At 48.2% G+C, this 21,585-nt stretch overlaps 1 protein-coding gene across 1 annotated transcript in view; it reads left to right on the forward strand.

Annotated features, from left to right (window-relative positions):
* Nucleotides 1-1,208: 1,208 nt before the first annotated feature.
* Nucleotides 1,209-21,585, forward strand: part of LOC144805887 (uncharacterized) — a 51,240-nt gene continuing 30,863 nt past the window's right edge. Inside the window, exons 1-2 of the mRNA XM_078672370.1 lie at nucleotides 1,209-1,402; nucleotides 11,959-12,076. The gene's annotated coding sequence lies outside the window, so the exon portion shown is untranslated. The remainder of the gene's footprint in view (nucleotides 1,403-11,958; nucleotides 12,077-21,585) is intronic.

Raw genomic sequence — 21,585 nt, forward strand, 5'->3', positions numbered from 1 at the left:
GGAGGACGGAGGTCGGCGGAGCCGGGAGCCTATGCGGCCATCTTAGTTGCGAGCGTAGCTCCTCCGTTTTCTCCATATTTGTTCGCAGATTAACCCGGTTTAGTATTCAGACACATCACACAAGGGTCTTTCTAGGACTCTTGACTTGGGCCTCCAAATGAACATCTACTGAGGTTTGTCTGGCTCGTTTTCTGGTTTCCGGGACGAATGCGGTCACGCAGCATGTTTGTTTAGGAGATTAGACAAAGTAATCACAGTGTTTCTTACAAAAAATAAAGCGTGAATGCCGTGTGTAATTAAAAAAAAATGATGTCAGAGAAGCGCATTTGTTTCTGAAGCAAACTAATCAAAGTAACCAGCGTAAGTAAAAAATCTGGCTACATTGTAAACGGTAAAAAAAGTAACCAACACGTATAAACGGACTCTGGAGCAAATGAGTTTTAAAGGTGTCCAATAGCTTCCGGTAGAGACTATATAGAAAACTGAGAAAAAGGAAAACATCAAGTGAAAACGGACTTGGAAGCAAATGAGGCGGGAGGAGTAAAAGCACAGAATGGGAGGCTGATGCTAGCGGTTTCGAATAGAAAGCTAAAGAAGGGAATGTTTGAGAATGGAGAAGGGGTAAGAATAGTTGCAAACAAGTCGGATGGGGGTGGGGGTGGGGGAGAAGCGGAGTGAGCGAGTGGGAGGGAAGCACTGGTGAAGCGTCACGTTTCAAGAGCCTGGTGGGTGGGGGGGGCGGGGGAGCCAGCGAGTGGGAGGGAGGAAAGGAGCATATGGGGATGGGGTGTGAGTGAGGGGGATCAGAAGCCTTTGATGGTGGTGTGCGAGGCGGAGCGCGTACTGGAGAAGCGCCACGCTTCAAGAGTTAACATGCATTGTGAGAAATCCGAATGGAATCTGCTTGGTCAGAGAGTTTGTTTTAACTACATTACTCTCGTCTATTTATCCCTGCGGGATAGAATAGTCGAGACCTCAAAACTTCATCTTGCAGACGAACCAAGAATCACGCTTGAATGTCACAACTTTTTAAAACAAGGTAGTCAGGAAAGTGTGGCGAATATATTGCAGCTCTTTGCATTTTGACAGCCCCAAGCAAATTTGAGAACAAAGTGGATGTATGTAGCAGAGACGAGTCTGTTCACCCAATGTGAGTGGTGATATCCGCTTTGCTGATCTGTCTGCAGTTATGATGCTGCTGACAGTAGCGTGTCTGCTAAAAGTGATGGCGTGACTGGTGGAACAGTAAAGCCAAATAAGAGAAAGTTATCTTCCGACACCGCAGTCTTCGTGACTAAGACCAGTAATACTGTAGACTCTTGAGACTCACAGCAGTAATTTCTTCTTTCAGAGCGTTATTGCTGCAGATGGAGTGAAGCCAAGAAGTAAGCACATTACTAAGGTACCAACAACGTTCAATATTGTTCATTTGTATTAACTGTTTCTCTTTTGCATCATTTTGAAATGCATTTTCTAGTTTTGTTGCTTTTTGTTTAGTTTTTTTCTTGTAGGTTGTTACCTTTGGTTTAAAGGGAAAGATGTTGTAGTGTGTGATCTTAATGCTGCAGTTTGCATTTCATTACCATTATTTGCTTATCCTGGAAAATCTCCAGGGTGTAGGAGATTTGTTGTTCCAGAGTTCATTCTTCAGCTTCTGGGCAGTTGTCACTCTGTGGCGATCTGTGGTCCTGTTTCTCTGCTCTTCTTGTAGCAGCTCCTATCAGAGCTTCATCCTCCCGCCAACGATAATAAGATGCCAGGCATCACACAACACAGACTATGTTGGGTTAAGTCCATCTGCTCTGCGCAGTTAGAGCTAAGATAAAGTTCTACGGACCCATCAGGCTGTGAATGTAACCTAAGGGCTTAAGATGAAATGTAGAGCTTACCTCCTTCCTGAGTGGCTCCAGTCTGCTGTGTGCAGACCCTATAGCTGGCAGCACCCAGGAGTATGTATGTATAAATCAGATTATGTTGGAAGTAATCTGCAATATAGTGGCAGGCAGCCCCCTGCCATAGAGTAGGGTTTCTCATAGTGTTTTAATTCCTGACACATTAATGGAGATTGTCTTTTAACAGGCAGAAGAACAACACTGACCATATATTTCTCTGTATTTGTTTTTAAAATGATGTACACATTCGGAATGGCATTTCGTTCTGCTGGAATAATAACACAAGTTATCTTGCACTCTATGTTGTTGCATGGATTTTTGGCTGCAATGCATTCCATGTTTTATTCAAACGTGCTTTCTACAGGGCGCACATACATGATTTGCTGCTGTAGAGAAATAATGCTCCTGTGTACTGTGGCCGATTCTGAAATATTGAAAAACTTCATGATTTCTCTTTCAGCACTTCATAGTAAAACCTTTCAATTTTTGACTTAATCATTTGGCAGAAACATAACTTTGTACCATTAAAATAGTTTTGATGGGGAACATTCATGTGGGTGTGGACTGGCTCGACCAGAGTGCTTTCTGACTTGGAGGAGTATGGAGTTGACCACCTTGCCTGGTCCGGTGTGGAACCAATTCAGCGATGCTTTGCTGCAGACTCATTTGCCCTGATAGCTGGTCAATAGTTTGAGGAGGAGGAGGTGAAGAGCTGGCTAAGTGTGCCATGAGCCTGGCAGTTCAGTACATCCCTGAGAAATGAGCTTTGAGTCGATGTAGTGTTCCTCTTATACCACGTGCAATTCATCCTCTCCAAAACCTCAAGAATTCCTGGGTGTCAAGGGCGGCTGATTCTGATTGGGTGCTTGATAGTTTTCCAGAAACTCATTGTAGGAAGGTGGCTACCTGACTATGGTTACCCCAGATTTTTTGCCTGTGTTTAGCTGGTTTTTTGACTTAGTTGACCTGGTTCCCTGCTAATCAGGGCCCCAGGTCATCTGCTCTCTCTGTAAAATGGATTCCATGTACCCTAGGTACATACCACAATTGGAAATGGACTCCTTGTCAACCCCTGTAGAATGCACTATAGGTGCACAGGGCATAGGAGCCACTAAGGCCTACCAGGGGCTGTAGCATATCTTTTGCCACCCCTGGCTGGTTCTTAAATTGACACAACTGGCTGATCACTCAGCTGGGGTAAGGTGGTGTACACACCCCTTGCTTAGATATAGTATACCTATGTCTAAACCTATATCTGGACACATGTAAACCTGTGAGCCACTCCTATAGTCAGGCCTCATCAATCCTGGAGGCTGAGTGCGTGGTTTTATGTGAGATGGAGCTCTAGCATGAGCTGAGCCTGTCTGCAGCCATCGGGAACAAATCCCTAAGCTGTTTCAGGATAATGCCATACCATATACTATTAAGTGCCTTATAATCCTCGCGGTTATTTAGCAACTTTGGTTTGGCTTTATCAAAACATGTCGTGTAAGGTGTCATACGCTTTGGAATACCATCCCCTCGCCAGTTCTGGCGACGGGGATGGCATTCCACCCCTCTAGAGGGGTAAGACATGTTACTTTGCTTTAATGCGGTTGATTTCTCCAAAGACCTTAAGATCCACAAAATGGATGCCTCTGCCACAGACAAATGTCTGGACCCCTGCAGTTGACTGAAACTCGACCAAATGGGTCCTGGACAAAGGGTTTCCTGTCACAGGAGGGTGTCACCGCCCTCCAGACAGGAGATAGTGTATTGTAGCAGGGAGGTTTGAAAGAAACCAGACAGTGCCTGGGGAGCACAAGGCTTCCCCTTGCATAATCCGGTCAAACCGGTTCTGGGGCAGCCCAGCCCCAGCTCCAGTGAGACCTGGACAAAGGAAAGGGGGTGTAACCACCCCCCTTCCTGGTCCCACCCATAGGGAGGGACCTAGCAGGAGATCCACCCCTCAGATTGGAATAAGAGTGGGAGCAGTGCCCTAGCACAGCAGATCATCCTGAAATCACCTTTAAACTAAGAAGACAACTGGACTTCGACATTCTGATGATAGAAGACTGAAGAGAATCTCCCTTGTGGCCTAGGAGGGGCCACCCTGTGAACACAGGCACCACCCAGCACCTCGACGTCTGCTTTGCCGCCGCCTCCCGCCGGAGCCCGAGTGCAGAGCCTGACAAGACCCAGCTTCCCAGACTTCTCCCAGCCCGATCCACAGTCCCTGCAAAGAAGGGACCCGTGGAGGTACCGAGAGACGTGGGAGCGGACATCTTGAAAGACCCCCGAGACGCTGACTGCGCAGCACCCGAGGCACCCTCGACTCTGTGCTTTGGGGTTTGAGAAGCCCCACAATCGAGCAGCATTTGCACCAAAGATCAGCCCTCCAGCATCTCCACGATCTGCGTGGGGCCCTTTTGCTTTGTGCCACTCGACTCGCCATCCCGGCCGCTTGTCACGTGGTCAGCGGCCATCTTGGCGACGAAACCTACGATGTACACTGTGGGTCTGGTTGCTCCAGACCTGTCCTCGCTTCTGTAGAAAGGAGTACCCGCTCTGACCTTGCTGGTTCGAGTAATAAGCCTTTTTCACTTTCCCCGTGGCTTGCATTAGCCAAGGCTTGTTTGCTTCAATCGAGTTGCCGACACCGCCATCAGCTAGAGCCTTCGAGGGACAGCTCGTGATTGACTCCTGGACGTCCTTGACCTCTTCGTGTCCACGTGGCTGCAGAGAGAAGCAACACCTCATCACCTGTTTGCACCCGACTTTGCCTGGTTCCAATCTGGTTCCACGGTGGTCACTGGCCAGTGACTTTGAACACTGTCCCCTCTGCTTTCAGGTCTTCACCACTTCAGATCCACCCTTGTATCCACCGGACACTTCTCCTTCACATCGCCTGCAGCGTCTTCAGCTTCAAGCGCCAAGGACCTGCGTGTCAAAACCCGACGCCTCTTCGACCCTGTGCACCCACTTCCTGTGGGTGAGGTAACTTTGCTCCGCCGGTGTTCCCACACTGGTGCACACCTCTAGGGTCTGTGTGTTAAGTTTTGTTCCTCTAGGTTCAGCGGAAGTGTCCTTAAACTTTAACTTTACAACTTTTACGCACCATTGGTTAACATTGGTGCATGCGTGCGCTTTCCGCACATCTCCCGAATCCCGAGGGCCATTCCCGACTTCAGCATTGCTTGTCCTGACTGCTCCCAGCGATTCCCTAGGCCCTAGGCCTAACCACTGCTCGAGTGGCATATCTTATACCACTTGTTTAGTATATGGTTTGAGTGGCCCCCTGCCCTCATCCATAATTGTGCAACTTTGTATGTTTAAACAGTGCTTTTGATTTAACGCTTGTGCCCCTTTATTCATAAAGAATACTGGGGATTGTTTTTAGTAATAAACACATATATTTTTATAATATATACTTGTGTGGTGTCCTTTCATTTGGTATTACAGGATTGTATGTGGTAAAACAGCTCGCTTAACACGACCTCTTAAGTTAAGCCTTTAGGCTGCTTAGTCCATGCTACCCCTAGGATAGCTTGTCTAATAAGGTTGACTTACAACCAGACACCATAAGGGGATTGTTTGGTCAGGTAGTAGGTGGTTCCAGAATTGGAAACATCCCCTACCAGGCCAACTTCTCACATTGGTGAGCAGCGGTGCGGATTTGAGCTTGCTGTTGTTTTACCATTGCAATCTTTATATCAAATTGAAAGATCACATCAAGTACCTCTAGGTACATATAAAATCAAAAGCTTAGCATATTAAGTTCTACTGAACTTAGTAGTTGTAGGTTGAAGGGAGTAGCACACCCCTGACTACAACTCACTAGCAAGGTACAGTAGGAAAACACTTAGTGTAGGTAAGTGCACCACTTACACCTCACTAGTAACCATGTCTGACACAGGAAAAGCCTCAGGGTCTACTCCTGTGACAGTTGACCTTACCCAGGCAACTTTTGGATATGACAAATTAACCCGCAGAGACTTGATTGCCTTGTGCAAAGCAAGAGGGTTAAAAAGGGGCAGAAGCCCCACCTGCCTAATCCTGGTAGAAATCCTAGAACAGGATGACTTAGAGAAGGCAAAAGCAGCTTCCCTAGACACAGGAACTGGAGGGAACCCCCCTGCAGTTGATCCCCCTGAAGAGGAGGATGATGATGACTTGGATGAGGACTCAGATGTTGAGGACTTAGAAGTACAGGATCAGGGTAGCCAGGTTCCAGTTGGTAGGCTTAGCCAGGCCAACTTGGACCTACTGGGGAATGGAGAGGGCCAGCACCTCCCCAGAACCCACCATGGGATTCTCCCAGGCAACAGAAGAGTGAGATCTCCCTCAGGGGACTCTCATGTTTCTAGTGCCTCCAGAGAATCACAGAGAAGCATGGGTGCTTCTCAAAAGCTAGAGCATAGGGCCAGAATGAGGGCTGTCAAACTCCAGATAGAGAGGGAGGAGGTAGCCTTGGCTCAAGCTAGACTTGCCTTGGCAAGAGAGCAAAAATTGTGTGGCTTAGGTGCCACTGGTGGCAGCAATATTCCTAAAGAGAAACCCAGGTCCTATGATAGTAGAAACCTGACAAAGATTGTGCCCCCCTACAAGGAAGGGGATGACATCCACAAGTGGATAACTGCTCTTGAGAGAGCCTGCATGGTACAGCAGGTTCCTGAGGAACAGTGGGCAGCAATCTTATGGTACTCCTTTTCAGAGAAAGGGAGAGATAAGCTCCTCACTGTTAGACATGAGGATGCAAACAATTACAAAGTCCTGAAGAGTGTTCTGATAGATGGGTTTGGCTTAACCACTGAACAGTACAGGTTGAAGTTCAGAGATACCCAGAAGACACAGACTCAGGACTGGACTGATTTTGTAGATTGTGCTACTAAGGCTCTGGAGGGTTGGCTACATGGCAGCAAAGTACATGACTTTAAAGGATTGTATAATTTGATTATGAGGGAGCAGATCCTAAGTAATTGTCAGAACCAGCTCTTACACCAGCACCTGGTGGACTCTGATCTGACCTCTCCCCAAGAATTGGGAAAGAAGGCAGACAAGTGGGTCAGAACCAGGATTAGGCCTAAGAATCAGGACAGTAACCAGAAGAAGGAGTCTACCAAGCCTCAAGATAAGGGTGGGGATAAAAATAAAGAAAAGACTTCCCCAGGGCCCCAAAACTCCAAGAATGGGGGTGGGTCCCAAGACACTTCTTCAACTGAGAAAAAGCCTTATTGTTATCCCTGTAAACAGGTTGGGCATTACAAAACAGACAACTGTTGTCCCAAGAATAACAATAAAGAAAATATACCTCCAAAGCCAGCTTCAACACCTCCTGTTACTGTCAGCAGTAATCCCCCAGGAAGTGGAAGCACACCCAGGAATCTGGGTGGGTTTACTGTTGGAGCTCAGGTGGACCCTGGCCTATCCAGGTCCCCATCACCCAATGATCTTGTTTATGAGACTGGCATGGGGTTTGCCAACTTCTCTGCTTGCCCAAATACTTTGAGCAAGTATAGACAAGAACCCATCATCAATGGTTTGAAAGTTGAAGCTTTTAGAGACACAGGGGCTAGCATAGTCCCCTCTATGCTGATGGCATAGTCCCCTCTAAGCAACTTTTACCTGGTGCCACATACCAGGTTACAAACATTGATGGAATCCAAACAAATCATCCCATGGCAGTAGTAAGTCTCAGCTGGGGAGGTGTCATTGGCCCAAAGAGAGTGGCAGTGTCACCAAACTTGCCTGTAGACTGCCTACTTGGTAATGATTTGGAGATCTCAGCCTGGGCTGAGGTTGAACAGGAAACCCATTCTAGAATGGTGAATTCCAATGGAAAGGTTAGTGGGGCTGTAATGGCTACAGCCCCAATTCAAGATGTCCTTCCTGAAAAGGTTGGTAGGGCTGAGAAACTCTCTGCCCCATCTTTAGCAAAAGCTCTTCCTGAACAGAATAGCAAAGCTGTTATGATAACAGCAGAAACCCAAACTGAGTCTCCTCCTGAAAAGGTTGGTGGGGCTGTGATGGCCACAGCCCAAACTCAAACTGACATGTGTGTTGTGAAACCTGAAATGATGGATAACTCCACACAAACTGAGAGCATGGAGGAGGAAGAGAAATCTCCCCCTCACCAGACTTTAGGACAGGATCAGCCTCCTCAGGGAACTGATCTTACCCCTGATGAAGGAGCTGCCCCAGAGGTGGTTGGGCCTAGCCTGACAGAACCTCTGATGTCAGTGGACCCTTCTCAGGTGGGACCCAGTCTGGAGCAGGTAACCTGCCCCTCTCTACCTTGCCTTAGCCAGCCCAGGGCTGCAGAGGACAAGAAGGACAGTGAGACCCAGAGGGCCCCCTGTCAAATAAAGCACCCCCATCAAAAGATTAGGTGCACCAAAACTAGTAGCCCTAGTAAGGTGAAAACTTTAAAAACTCCTGAGGGAGCCCCCTTAAAAGTAGTTAGGGACCTCCCACAGATGGATTCTGTTGGGCACAGCCAAACCTGGGACCCAAGGGGCCCAAACCTGAACTGTCCCTCCAGCAAGCCAAACAGAGGGACCCAGCCTCCAGCTTTAGGTAGCCAGAGGCTGACCCTGAGAGCACAGTGCAACTCAGTTAAAGAAAGAAAGGCACACCTGGTGGAAGATAATTGGAGGAAGCCAAGCCCTAACTTAGTAGAGCCTAACTTCAATACTCCATATCCAAACCAGCCTTTAACTTTGCATAAACACACCCAAGGTAGTGATTCCCTATGGTGGAGACCCTCTAATACCCAAAGGGTGAGGGACTGCTTAGTGGACCATGAGACAGGGGGTACCCATGCTAGTGCAGGTACTTCCTTATATGGCCACTCAGGCAATATAGGCTTACCTGGCCAAGGATAGCCTTATCTCCTTTCGTTTGGGGGGGGGGGTTATGTAGGAAGGTGGCTACCTGACTATGGTTACCCCAGATTTTTTGCCTGTGTTTAGCTGGTTTTTTGACTTAGTTGACCTGGTTCCCTGCTAATCAGGGCCCCAGGTCATCTGCTCTCTCTGTAAAATGGATTCCATGTACCCTAGGTACATACCACAATTGGAAATGGACTCCTTGTCAACCCCTGTAGAATGCACTATAGGTGCACAGGGCATAGGAGCCACTAAGGCCTACCAGGGGCTGCAGCATATCTTTTGCCACCCCTGGCTGGTTCTTAAATTGACACAACTGGCTGATCACTCAGCTGGGGTAAGGTGGTGTACACACCCCTTGCTTAGATATAGTATACCTATGTCTAAACCTATATCTGGACACATGTAAACCTGTGAGCCACTCCTATAGTCAGGCCTCATCAATCCTGGAGGCTGAGTGCGTGGTTTTATGTGAGATGGAGCTCTAGCATGAGCTGAGCCTGTCTGCAGCCATCGGGAACAAATCCCTAAGCTGTTTCAGGATAATGCCATACCATATACTATTAAGTGCCTTATAATCCTCGCGGTTATTTAGCAACTTTGGTTTGGCTTTATCAAAACATGTCGTGTAAGGTGTCATACGCTTTGGAATACCATCCCCTCGCCAGTTCTGGCGGCGGGGATGGCATTCCACCCCTCTAGAGGGGTAAGACATGTTACTTTGCTTTAATGCGGTTGATTTCTCCAAAGACCTTAAGATCCACAAAATGGATGCCTCTGCCACAGACAAATGTCTGGACCCCTGCAGTTGACTGAAACTCGACCAAATGGGTCCTGGACAAAGGGTTTCCTGTCACAGGAGGGTGTCACCGCCCTCCAGACAGGAGATAGTGTATTGTAGCAGGGAGGTTTGAAAGAAACCAGACAGTGCCTGGGGAGCACAAGGCTTCCCCTTGCATAATCCGGTCAAACCGGTTCTGGGGCAGCCCAGCCCCAGCTCCAGTGAGACCTGGACAAAGGAAAGGGGGTGTAACCACCCCCCTTCCTGGTCCCACCCATAGGGAGGGACCTAGCAGGAGATCCACCCCTCAGATTGGAATAAGAGTGGGAGCAGTGCCCTAGCACAGCAGATCATCCTGAAATCACCTTTAAACTAAGAAGACGACTGGACTTCGACATTCTGATGATAGAAGACTGAAGAGAATCTCCCTTGTGGCCTAGGAGGGGCCACCCTGTGAACACAGGCACCACCCAGCACCTCGACGTCTGCTTTGCCGCCGCCTCCCGCCGGAGCCCGAGTGCAGAGCCTGACAAGACCCAGCTTCCCAGACTTCTCCCAGCCCGATCCACAGTCCCTGCAAAGAAGGGACCCGTGGAGGCACCGAGAGACGTGGGAGCGGACATCTTGAAAGACCCCCGAGACGCTGACTGCGCAGCACCCGAGGCATCCTCGACTCTGTGCTTTGGGGTTTGAGAAGCCCCACAATCGAGCAGCATTTGCACCAAAGATCAGCCCTCCAGCATCTCCACGATCTGCGTGGGGCCCTTTTGCTTTGTGCCACTCGACTCGCCATCCCGGCCGCTTGTCACGTGGTCAGCGGCCATCTTGGCGACGAAACCTACGATTTACACTGTGGGTCTGGTTGCTCCAGACCTGCCCTCGCTCCTGTAGAAAGGAGTACCCGCTCTGACCTTGCTGGTCCGAGTAATAAGCCTTTTTCACTTTCCCCGTGGCTTGCATTAGCCAAGGCTTGTTTGCTTCAATCGAGTTGCCGACACCGCCATCAGCTAGAGCCTTTGAGGGACAGCTCGTGATCGACTCCTGGACGTCCTTGACCTCTTCGTGTCCACGTGGCTGCAGAGAGAAGCAACACCTCATCACCTGTTTGCACCCGACTTTGCCTGGTTCCAATCTGGTTCCACGGTGGTCACTGGCCAGTGACTTTGAACACTGTCCCCTCTGCTTTCAGGTCTTCACCACTTCAGATCCACCCTTGGATCCACCGGACACTTCTCCTTCACATCGCCTGCAGCGTCTTCAGCTTCAAGCGCCAAGAACCTGCGTGTCAAAACCCGACGCCTCTTCGACCCTGTGCACCCACTTCCTGTGGGTGAGGTAACTTTGGTCCGCCGGTGTTCCCACACTGGTGCACACCTCTAGGGTCTGTGTGTTAAGTTTTGTTCCTCTAGGTTCAGCGGAAGTGTCCTTAAACTTTAACTTTACAACTTTTACGCACCATTGGTTAACATTGGTGCATGCGTGCGCTTTCCGCACATCTCCCGAATCCCGAGGGCCATTCCCGACTTCAGCATTGCTTGTCCTGACTGCTCCCAGCGATTCCCTAGGCCCTAGGCCTAACCACTGCTCGAGTGGCATCTCTTATACCACTTGTTTAGTATATGGTTTGAGTGGCCCCCTGCCCTCATCCATAATTGTGCAACTTTGTATGTTTAAACAGTGCTTTTGATTTAACGCTTGTGCCCCTTTATTCATAAAGAATACTGGGGATTGTTTTTAGTAATAAACACATATATTTTTATAATATATACTTGTGTGGTGTCCTTTCATTTGGTATTACAGGATTGTATGTGGTAAAACAGCTCGCTTAACACGACCTCTTAAGTTAAGCCTTTAGGCTGCTTAGTCCATGCTACCCCTAGGATAGCTTGTCTAATAAGGTTGACTTACAACCAGACACCATAAGGGGATTGTTTGGTCAGGTAGTAGGTGGTTCCAGAATTGGAAACATCCCCTACCAGGCCAACTTCTCACACTCATGTTCTTGATTGTTCATGTTTGTCAGTAGTTAATTAAAAACGCCATGGGGTTTTATCTCTTCAGTGACACAAGCTGCAATAAAACTTTCTTTGTCGTCAAAGAATGGAAGGGCTGTGGAACTGTCATTCATCTCACTGCTAAGCAGAGCAGTGTCATGCTTCACCCTCACTCAGGCCTCTGATTTTGACCAACATCGCTTAGAACACTGGGACTTTAAAGACAATCCTTTTAATGAGAAAAGCAAAACTACAAGTCCCTTAAGCAATAGTGGTGGAAGGTGTCACGCATGACCTGGAGCAACATCCGATTCAGCACATCCAGTTCCATTTTTTAAGTATTTGACACAATATTGAATTTATAACCTTTGTTTTTTATGGTCTTGAGTCACCAGAATACTAAAAACGTGTCTTTTATTTTCAAGGTCAATTAAGTAATGGTCACCAGCTTGGAAGCTCTGTTAATTCTTCGGTATTTGTCATTGATCTCCACATGTGGCTGGTTTGGGTCTGCCCCTGCATCATTCCCGATAACTCACACAGGTAAGGAGCTTGTAGCAGCAACATGAAAACCCCATACTCGTCTTTAAGAAGTGCGCTCCGAGGCAGGCATCCGATCATTTTTGTGAAACAAGCAAGGGTCAATATCTGCTATGTACATTTGTTAAAATAAAACACAGTTATACTGTTCCGGAGGTTCAGTCCCAAAGACATTATTTAGTTATTTATTTAATTATACAAGATTTATAATGCGCATGGCTGCCCCAGCGACGAGGCGTCCCAGCGCAACCAGAACCGGCAGCGAGAACAGGGGGGCTTACAAACACGGGAGATTACAGAGTGGGGAACAACCATGTTTTTAATGATTTCCGAAATGGCAAAAGATTGGTGGTCAATCGAATGCTAACTGGCAGAGAATTCCAAAGCTTGGCTGCCATGAAACAGAAAGAGCGACCCCCCGTCCTTGCCCTCCTCACTCGAGGGACACAGACCAAACTGTGGTGTACGGAGCACAAGGTGCCCCTGGGCAAATAGTACTTCAGCAGGCCAGATATCCCAGTAGGGGCTTGCTGTTTCAGGATTTTGTGCGCAGTGCACAGCACCTTGAACTGAATACGAGCTTCGATCGGCAACCAATGCAGTTTCAGAAGCACTCGTGCAACAGATTGGGATCTTGGGAGTCCCACTAACATGCGGGCTGCCGCGTTTTGAACCCTCGGCAGGCGTTATTGGCCCCTAAGTATAGGGCATTGCCATAGTCAAGCCTCGCAAGAATGGAGGCTTGCATGATGGTTTGGCGAACGCTGGGCGGAAAGAGACCAAGCAAAGGCCTCAATCCTCTCAGAAGGCCAAAGCAAACAGCAGCAACAGCTCTGGTCTGCTTCTCGAATGTTAGACCGGAGTCGAACCAAACACCCGGTTCTTTACCGTCTCCTTCAGAAGCGGGGCAGGTTTCAGATGTTCAGGCCAGCACTGCTTGGACCAAAGCTCCTGGTCCTTCCCAAAGAGAAGAATCTCGGACTTGCTGGCATTTAGTTGAAGGCAATTAGCCTTCATCCAGTCGGAGATAATCGCCAGATCCTCTGTAACTGAACGCAGATACCCTAGGAAGCATGTGCTTTTAAGACAAGTTGCGGTCACTTACCTGAAGGTGACATGCTTCATCATTGGGCTATGCTCTTCACCAGGTCGGCGCTACAATGCCGGGCGGGTACCACAAGAGGGGATTTTGTCGGAGATCTTCTAACACTATCAATGCTACAGCAATTCCTTCCTAGTGCTGAACATCTTTGAATCCCATGAGCATGGAAGGGGTTAAGAAGTACGCCGGATAAGCATAGTAGGTCAGAGGATGTTGTGTCATAAGATGTGAGATTGGTGAAGTCTGAATATAAGATCAGCTATCGACCAGTTGCCGCAATATAGTTCATGTGATCTTCCTGGTCCATGTTGAGATTAAAAACAGTGGCAGAGAAACTGAGGAACTAATGCCCCCTATCACTGTGTGAAAATGTCGATCACCTATGGACCTGCTGGTAAGCTGGGGTCTATACTTCATGTCAACTTTTTTCATGCCTTGTGTAGTCATGGAGCAATCTGTTGGCATTTTATCAGGACCAAATATGGGAAAATGGGTAAATGTGACCTAATCTTCTCCACAGCGTGAGGAGCTCTGTAACTCAAAGCCCTGCACCGTGCATACGTGATAAGGTGCCTATTAACTTCTTACAACCACAGGTGAGCACTGCCTAACAGAGTGCACTAGATACGGTAACCCTCCTAAAATTCAGGACATATTGACTTATCCAATAGCGAGGACGCCGCATCAGAGGGCAACTGGTTGAAAAGCACATGCTTCTAGCGTGCCTGCATTCAGTTAGAGATAATGTCTGTGGGACTGAACCTCCAGACCAGTATACTGTGAGTTGATTTATATGAAGAATGTGTATACTGGACTGTCATTTTCCTCAGCATCTCTTGTGCTATGTAAAATAAAACACAACACACCGGGAGGCCAACACATCTATCATACATTTAATGCAAAAATAGCAAAAGGCCAAGCAAACTAACAAGTGACAAGTGTCTTTGCAATGGACGAGAGCATCCACCTTAAAGCAAGTTGGAGTATATCATGCTAACGCTACACAATGTATTTTTATGCACTTTTCTCCTAATACAAGTCAATGAAACATGAACACGTGATAGAAAAAGTTACTGAAACAACACTAATGAGTAGGAGGCAGGATCTTCTCTCGAGAGGAATGTGAGGAGTCCGTGAGGTGCAGATAAAAGATACACAGACAAGCTGCAGAATTCACTGTTTCTGGAAATAACACTTCTGTTTGTCAATATTCAATTTACTACAAGATGCAGGAAAGTGTGCAGATGAACATCACTAAATAAAATGGTTCTGGGCCCTAATATAATCATGTAACTTTGCAGGCATATTAAGGCGAACAGTCACAACAAATTAATATAAGAATATTGTAATTTGGTTCTGTAATATATCAATGCACATTGAGGCATTCATGTGTAACCAATTATCGGTATTAAAGAAACCAGTATATCCAGTTATGCTTTCTCAATTCCTGCTTGTAATGAATACCAGAGGCTAGCGTTATTGCTAGCCAGCTCCAGTCACCAGTGGCCCGTCACATATTATCCTCAATAGGATCAATGCCCAAGGCCTGTGCAGCCGCTAACCTGCCCTAGTCAGTAGTGACCTCCCAGACCTGTTATTCTGCATATAATCAGCAAGGCTTCGGCTCTAAATACACTCACCCCCACATCCTTCCCGTATAATAGCAATGTAATTTATTTACTTACATCATACGGTAGGTATCGCACTATATCACACGATCCCAAAAACAAAGAAAATCAAAAAGTTGCCTAACCATTCAGCACTCCATCTTGTCAAAAATGACTAAATCACACCAAGCACTATAGCCTGCCACATCACATGGCACACTCAGCCACAACATGACTAGATACCACTGCAGGGATTTGGGACCATTAATCCTATGTTTGAGGCATGTGTGCTGTAGATGCACATGCTTTGCATACTTCTGTCATCTTGTGTTGGTTCCGGATGTTTGCAAGTTGTTTTTCTTTGAAGAAGTCTTTCCAGTCACGAGGTAAGGTGACTCCTCCTTTCAGTGATAGTGCACATGGTCATTGACTCCATTGTTAGATTGTTTTTTACCCCCAACGGGTTCGGATGTGTATTGCTGCGCTCCGAAACCGTTCCTCGGGTTCCCCTCGGTGCGCAGCAATACACTCTACCCTCAACAGTATTGTTTCAGTATGCATTTCTTTGTTCTCCGCATTTCAGATTGATCGACAAACTCTCCATTATTGATAGAAATCCTTGTGGGCAACCGTTGGGCTACGTAGGGCCAGCCTTCTACAAATGGAACGGACTCCATTCCATTTCTTTCCTTGGTACCACGCCAAGTACCCTCGCACTGGCCTACATCAAGTTTGTAACTTATGTCTCTCTCCGGAGGACAAGGAGGAAGACTGTGACGCTTGTAAGTTCTTTTAGTCCAATAGGACTCTACCCGATCATCAGGCTCGATGACGAGAGAGGCAGAGCCAAAGCATTCAAAACACTCTGGATATCTTTGCGGAAGAATCTGACCTAGAAGAGATAGAAGCGTCTTCCGTTGAAGAAGAGGCGATTCCAGAGTCCGATTCCGAGCTCGAAATCTATCTGGAGTCCCAAGATGTGCCTTCGGGACATGGTGCCGTGAGTACCGAAGACCCCTTGCCCCCTAAATCCTCTTCTAAAACTCATAAGGCTACAGCACCACCTCTGCCTTCTGGCCAAAGTCGGCACAGAGACAATGTTTCCAACGTCACATCCCTCGGCTCGGCACCAAAACAAACCGTCAAGCCTTCCAGCTCCGGATCGAGTCAGAAGGAATTACCTTCGGATCCGAAATCATCAGGCTCCAGGACAAATCTGGTTTGGAGCCGAAACCCTCCGCTTCGAAACACCATCTCGCTTCTGAGGCAAAACATTCTATAGACTAGCCGAAATCCGAGGACAATGTTCTCGAGCCTCCATAACCAATTTTAGACGTTCTTAAGGCCAAATTGGATCCCAAACAAAAGAACATTTTAATTAATCCTGATATGGACATAAATCCAGTGAAACACAAGCATCCTGGAGAGGACACTTCTGATAAGATTCCCTAAAAGAAGAAGGACATGGCTACTAACCATGTTAATCCTTCCCCACAACCCTCCCCGTCGCCACCTTCTTCTCCACAGTTAATAATTGAAGAGCCCTTACACATAACACCTCAGGGATCTCCACATCCAGATCCAGATGTGGACAAGGTGATGATGATACTCATTTGCCTGCAGACCCATGGAATGATTACACCATTGGCCTCCAGTAGACAATGAGCCAGACCGTTACCCAGCAAAGCCATCACCACCAGATGATAATATGGCTTATGAACAGCTCATTGCCAGAGCAGCAGAGTATCATGGGGGTACCATCACATAAAGAGACATTAGAGGAGGACTTCCTATTTGAAACACTTGAGTCTACGCACAGGTCAAGTCAAACACTCCCTATGCTTGAAGGCATGATGAGGCATGCAGATGATATCTTTAAAGACCCTGTCAGAGCATGTATTATAACTCCAAGGGTAGATAAAAAACATCAACTCTCACCATCAGAGCCTGTGTTTATTAAGGGACAATTACCTCTTGACTCTCTACAACGCTTGCAAAAGAGCTAACTCGCAAACCTGTGGGGATGCACCTCCCCCAGATAAAGAATCCAAACTTACAGATGCCTCGGGGAAATGAGTAGCTGTTCAAGCCGCTAACCATTGACGCATCGCAAACACACAGGGCCTACTAGCTAGGTACAACAGGGCACACTGGGATGAGATGGAGCAACTGCTCCAATATCTCCCAGACTCACACAAAACTAAAGCACAGCAGTTAGTTGAAGAGGGGAAACCCATTTCTAACTCCTCAATGAGATGTGCTTTAGACGCAGCAGACACCGCAGCTAGGGAGATCAATATCTCCTTAGAAGGCGTGCATGGCCTAGGATCTCAGCTCGGGAGATCAATACCAGCATTCTCTTCTGAAGACGTGCATGGCCTAGGATCTCAGCTCGGGAGATCAATACCAGCATTCTGCTCAGAAGGCGTGCATGGCTTAGGGTCTCAGCTCGGGAGATCAATTCCAGCATTCTCCTCAGAAGGCGTGCATTGCTTAGGATCTCAGCTTGGGAGATCAATACCAGCATTCTCCTTAGAAGGCATGCATGGCTTAGGGTCTCAGCTCGGGAAATCAATCCCAGCATTCTCCTCAGAAGGCGTGCATGGCTTAGGATCTCAGCTCGGGAGATCAATTCCAGCATTCTCCATAGAAGGCGTGCATGGCTTAGGGTCTCAGCTAGGGAGATCAATACCAGCATTCTCCTCAGAAGGCGTGCATGGCTTAGGATCTCAGCTCGGGAGATCAATTCAGGAGAATTACCAGCATTCTCCTGCATGGCTTAGGATCTCAGCTCGGGAGATCAATTCCAGCATTCTCCTGAGAAGGCGTGCATGGCTTAGGATCTCAGCTCGGGAGATCAATTCCAGCATTCTCCTTAGAAGGCGTGCATGGCTTAGGATCTCAGCTCGGGAGATCAATTCCAGCATTCTCCTTAGAAGGCGTGCATGGCTTAGGATCTCAGCTCGGGAGATCAATTCCAGCATTCTCCTTAGAAGGCGTGCATGGCTTAGGATCTCAGCTCGGGAGATCAATTCCAGCATTCTCCTCAGAAGGCGTGCATGGCTTAGGGTCTCAGCTCTGGAGATCAATACCAGCATTCTCCTTAGAAGGCGTGCATGGCTTAGAATCTCAGCTCGGGAGATCAATACCAGCATTCTCCTGAGAAGGCGTGCATGGCTTAGGATCTCAGCTCGGGAGATCAATGCCAGCATTCTCCTTAGAAGGCGTGCATGGCTTAGGATCTCAGCTCGGGAGATCAATACCAGCCTTCTCCTTAGAAGGCGTGCATGGCTTATCATCTCAGCTCGGGAGATCAATACCAGCATTCTCCTCTGAAGGCGTGCATGGGTTAGGATCTCAGCTCGGGAGATCAATACCAGCATTCTCCTTAGAAGGCGTGCGTGGCTTAGGATCTCAGCTCGGGAGATCAATTCCAGCATTCTCCTCTGAAGGCGTGCATGACTTCGGATCTCAGCTCGGGAGATCAATACCAGCATTCTCCTCAGAAGGCGTGCATGGCTTAGGATCTCAGCTCGGGAGATCAATTCCAGCATTCTCCTTAGAAGGCGTGCATGGCTTAGGGTCTCAGCTAGGGAGATCAATACCAGCATTCTCCTTAGAAGGCGTGCATGGCTTAGGATCTCAGCTCGGGAGATCAATTCCAGCATTCTCCTCTGAAGGCGTGCATGGCTTAGGATCTCAGCTCGGGAGATCAATACGAGCATTCTCCTTAGAAGGCGTGCATGGCTTAGGATCTCAGCTCGGGAGATCAATACCAGCATTCTCCTCAGAAGGCGTGCATGGCTTAGGATCTCAGCTAGGGAGATCAATACCAGTATTCTCCTCAGAATGCGTGCATGGCTTAGGGTCTCAGCTCCGGAGATCAATACCAGCATTCTCGTTAGAAGGCGTGCATGGCTTAGGATCTCAGCTCGGGAGATCAATACCAGCATTCTCCTCAGAAGGCGTGCATGGCTTAGGATCTCAGCTAGGGAGATCAATACCAGCATTCTCCTTAGAAGGCGTGCATGGCTTAGGATCTCAGCTCGGGAGATCAATTCAAGCATTCTGCTCAGAAGGCGTGCATGGCTTAGGATCTCAGCTCGGGAGATCAATACCAGCATTCTCCTCAGAAGGCGTGCATGGCTTAGGATCTCAGCTCGGGAGATCAATTCCAGCATTCTCCTTAGAAGGCGTGCATGGCTTAGGGTCTCAGCTAAGGAGATCAATACCAGCATTCTCCTCAGAATGCATGCATGGCTTAGGATCTCAGCTCGGGAGATCAATACCAGCATTCTCCTCAGAATGCGTGCATGGCTTAGGATCTCAGCTAGGGAGATCAATACCAGCATTCTCCTTAGAAGGCGTGCATGGCTTAGGATCTCAGCTCGGGAGATCAATTCAAGCATTCTCCTCAGAAGGCGTGCATGGCTTAGGATCTCAGCTCGGGAGATCAATACCAGCATTCTCCTTAGAAGGCGTGCATGGCTTAGGATCTCAGCTAGGGAGATCAATTCCAGCATTCTCCTTAGAAGGTGTGCATGGCTTAGGGTCTCAGCTCAGGAGATCAATACCAGCATTCTCCTTAGAAGGCGTGCATGGCTTAGGATCTCAGCTCGGGAGATCAATACCAGCATTCTCCTTAGAAGGCATGCATGGCTTAGGATCTCAGCTCGGGAGATCAATACCAGCATTCTCCTTAGAAGGCGTGCATGGCTTAGGTTCTCAGGTCGGGAGATCAATACCAGCATTCTCCTTAGAAGGCGTGCATGGCTTAGGGTCTCAGCTCGGGAGATCAATACCAGCATTCTCCTTAGAAGGCGTGCATGGCTTAGGATTTCAGCTCGGGAGATCAATACCAGCATTCTCCTCAGAAGGCGTGCATGGCTTAGGATCTCAGCTCGGGAGATCAATTCCAGCATTCTCCGCAGAAGGCGTGCATGGCTTAGGATCTCAGCTCGGGAGATCAATACCATCATTCTCCCCAGAAGGCGTGCATGGCTTAGGGTCTCAGCTCGGGAGATCAATACCAGCATTCTCCTTAGAAGGCGTGCATGGCTTAGGATCTCAGCTCGGGAGATCAATTCCAGCATTCTGCTCAGAAGGCGTGCATGGCTTAGGGTCTCAGCTCGGGAGATCAATTCCAGCATTCTCCTCTGAAGGCGTGCATGGCTTAGGATCTCAGCTCGGGAGATCAATACCAGCATTCTCCTCAGAAGGCATGCATGGCTTAGGATCTCAGCTCGGGAGATCAATACCAGCATTCTCCTCAGAAGGCATGCATGGCTTAGGATCTCATCTCGGGAGATCAATACCAGCATTCTCCATAGAAGGCGTGAATGGCTTAGGATCTCAGCTCGGGAGATCAATACCAGCATTCTCCTTAGAAGGCGTGCATGGCTTAGGATCTCAGCTAGGGAGATCAATACCAGCATTCTCCTTAGAAGGCGTGCATGGCTTAGGGTCTCAGCTCGGGAGATCAATACTAGCATTCTCCTCAGAAGGCGTGCATGGCTTAGGGTCTCAGCTAGGGAGATCATTTCCAGCATTCTCCTCTGAAGGCGTGCATGGCTTAGGATCTCAGCTCGGGAGATCAATACCAGCATTCTCCTCAGAAGGCGTGCATGGCTTAGGATCTCAGCTCGGGAGATCAATACCCGCATTCTCCTTAGAAGGCGTGCATGGCTTAGGATCTCAGAGTTTAAGCCTGAGGTTCAACAGCCCGTTTTGAACACTCCCTTTGACAAAGAACACCTGTTTGGTCCTTTAGTTGACCAAGCCTTGGAAAAGAAGAACAAGGACACTGAAGTAGCAAAATCCATTGGAGCACTCCAGTCCCCATCCAATAGGGGCTCCTTTCACTGCTCGTTTTACATAGCAGGGTCCAAAACAACATCCTCAGGCTCAAATGCTTCCTCCTACAAAGGTAACATCCAATCCTTTTCCTCTGGAGGTTTCTACAGAGGAGGATATAGAGGAAACAATTCCAAAGGCAGACCCCTGATCAAGAATCCCTCAGCGCCCCCACCATCCTCAAGAACTACCGACCCATCTCCCTCCTCCCTTTCGTGACCAAAGTCACAGAGAAGATCGTCCATGCCCAGCTAACAAAATTCATCGAAGAAAACTCCATCTCGACCCCTCCCAATCCAGATTCCGCAGCAACCACAGCACCGAGACCGCTCTCCTCGCTGCCATAGACAACATCCACACCCTGCTCGACCAAGGGCACACTGCAGCTCTGATCCTACTCGATCTCTCTGCAGCATTCAACACCGTCTCCCACCGCACACTCACCGGCAGACTCCACGACGCCGGCATACAGGGAACCACCCTTGACTGGATCTGCTCCTTCCTCACCGGCAGAACCCAAAGAATCAGACCGCCACCCTTCCGCTCCAAACTCACAGAAATCAACTGTGGAGTACCACAAGGATCGTCGCTCTGCCACACGCTCTTCAACATCTACATGGCCCTCCTTGTCACCATCGTCAAACAGCACGGACTCAGTATAGTATCCTACGCCCACGACACCCAGATCATCCTCTCTCTCACCAAGGACACTACACAATCGGACAACAGTACATCTACTTCACCAGTTGGGTTTTACAATAATTGCACAAAAATCTCACCTGTGTCCGGCACAAGTGCAATCTTATCTGGGAGCTTCCATCAACACTCTCAATGCTCTAGCCACTCCCAATGTAGCCAGGATTCACAATATCCAGGCCACACTATTACAATTTCAACTCAACCAATCATTACCAGCCAGAGTCTTCATGCAACTGCTGGGAATTATGGCA

This window comes from Lissotriton helveticus, assembly GCF_964261635.1.
Source record: "Lissotriton helveticus chromosome 1_1 unlocalized genomic scaffold, aLisHel1.1 SUPER_1_unloc_31, whole genome shotgun sequence".
In the NCBI taxonomy this organism is placed as follows: domain Eukaryota; kingdom Metazoa; phylum Chordata; class Amphibia; order Caudata; family Salamandridae; genus Lissotriton; species Lissotriton helveticus.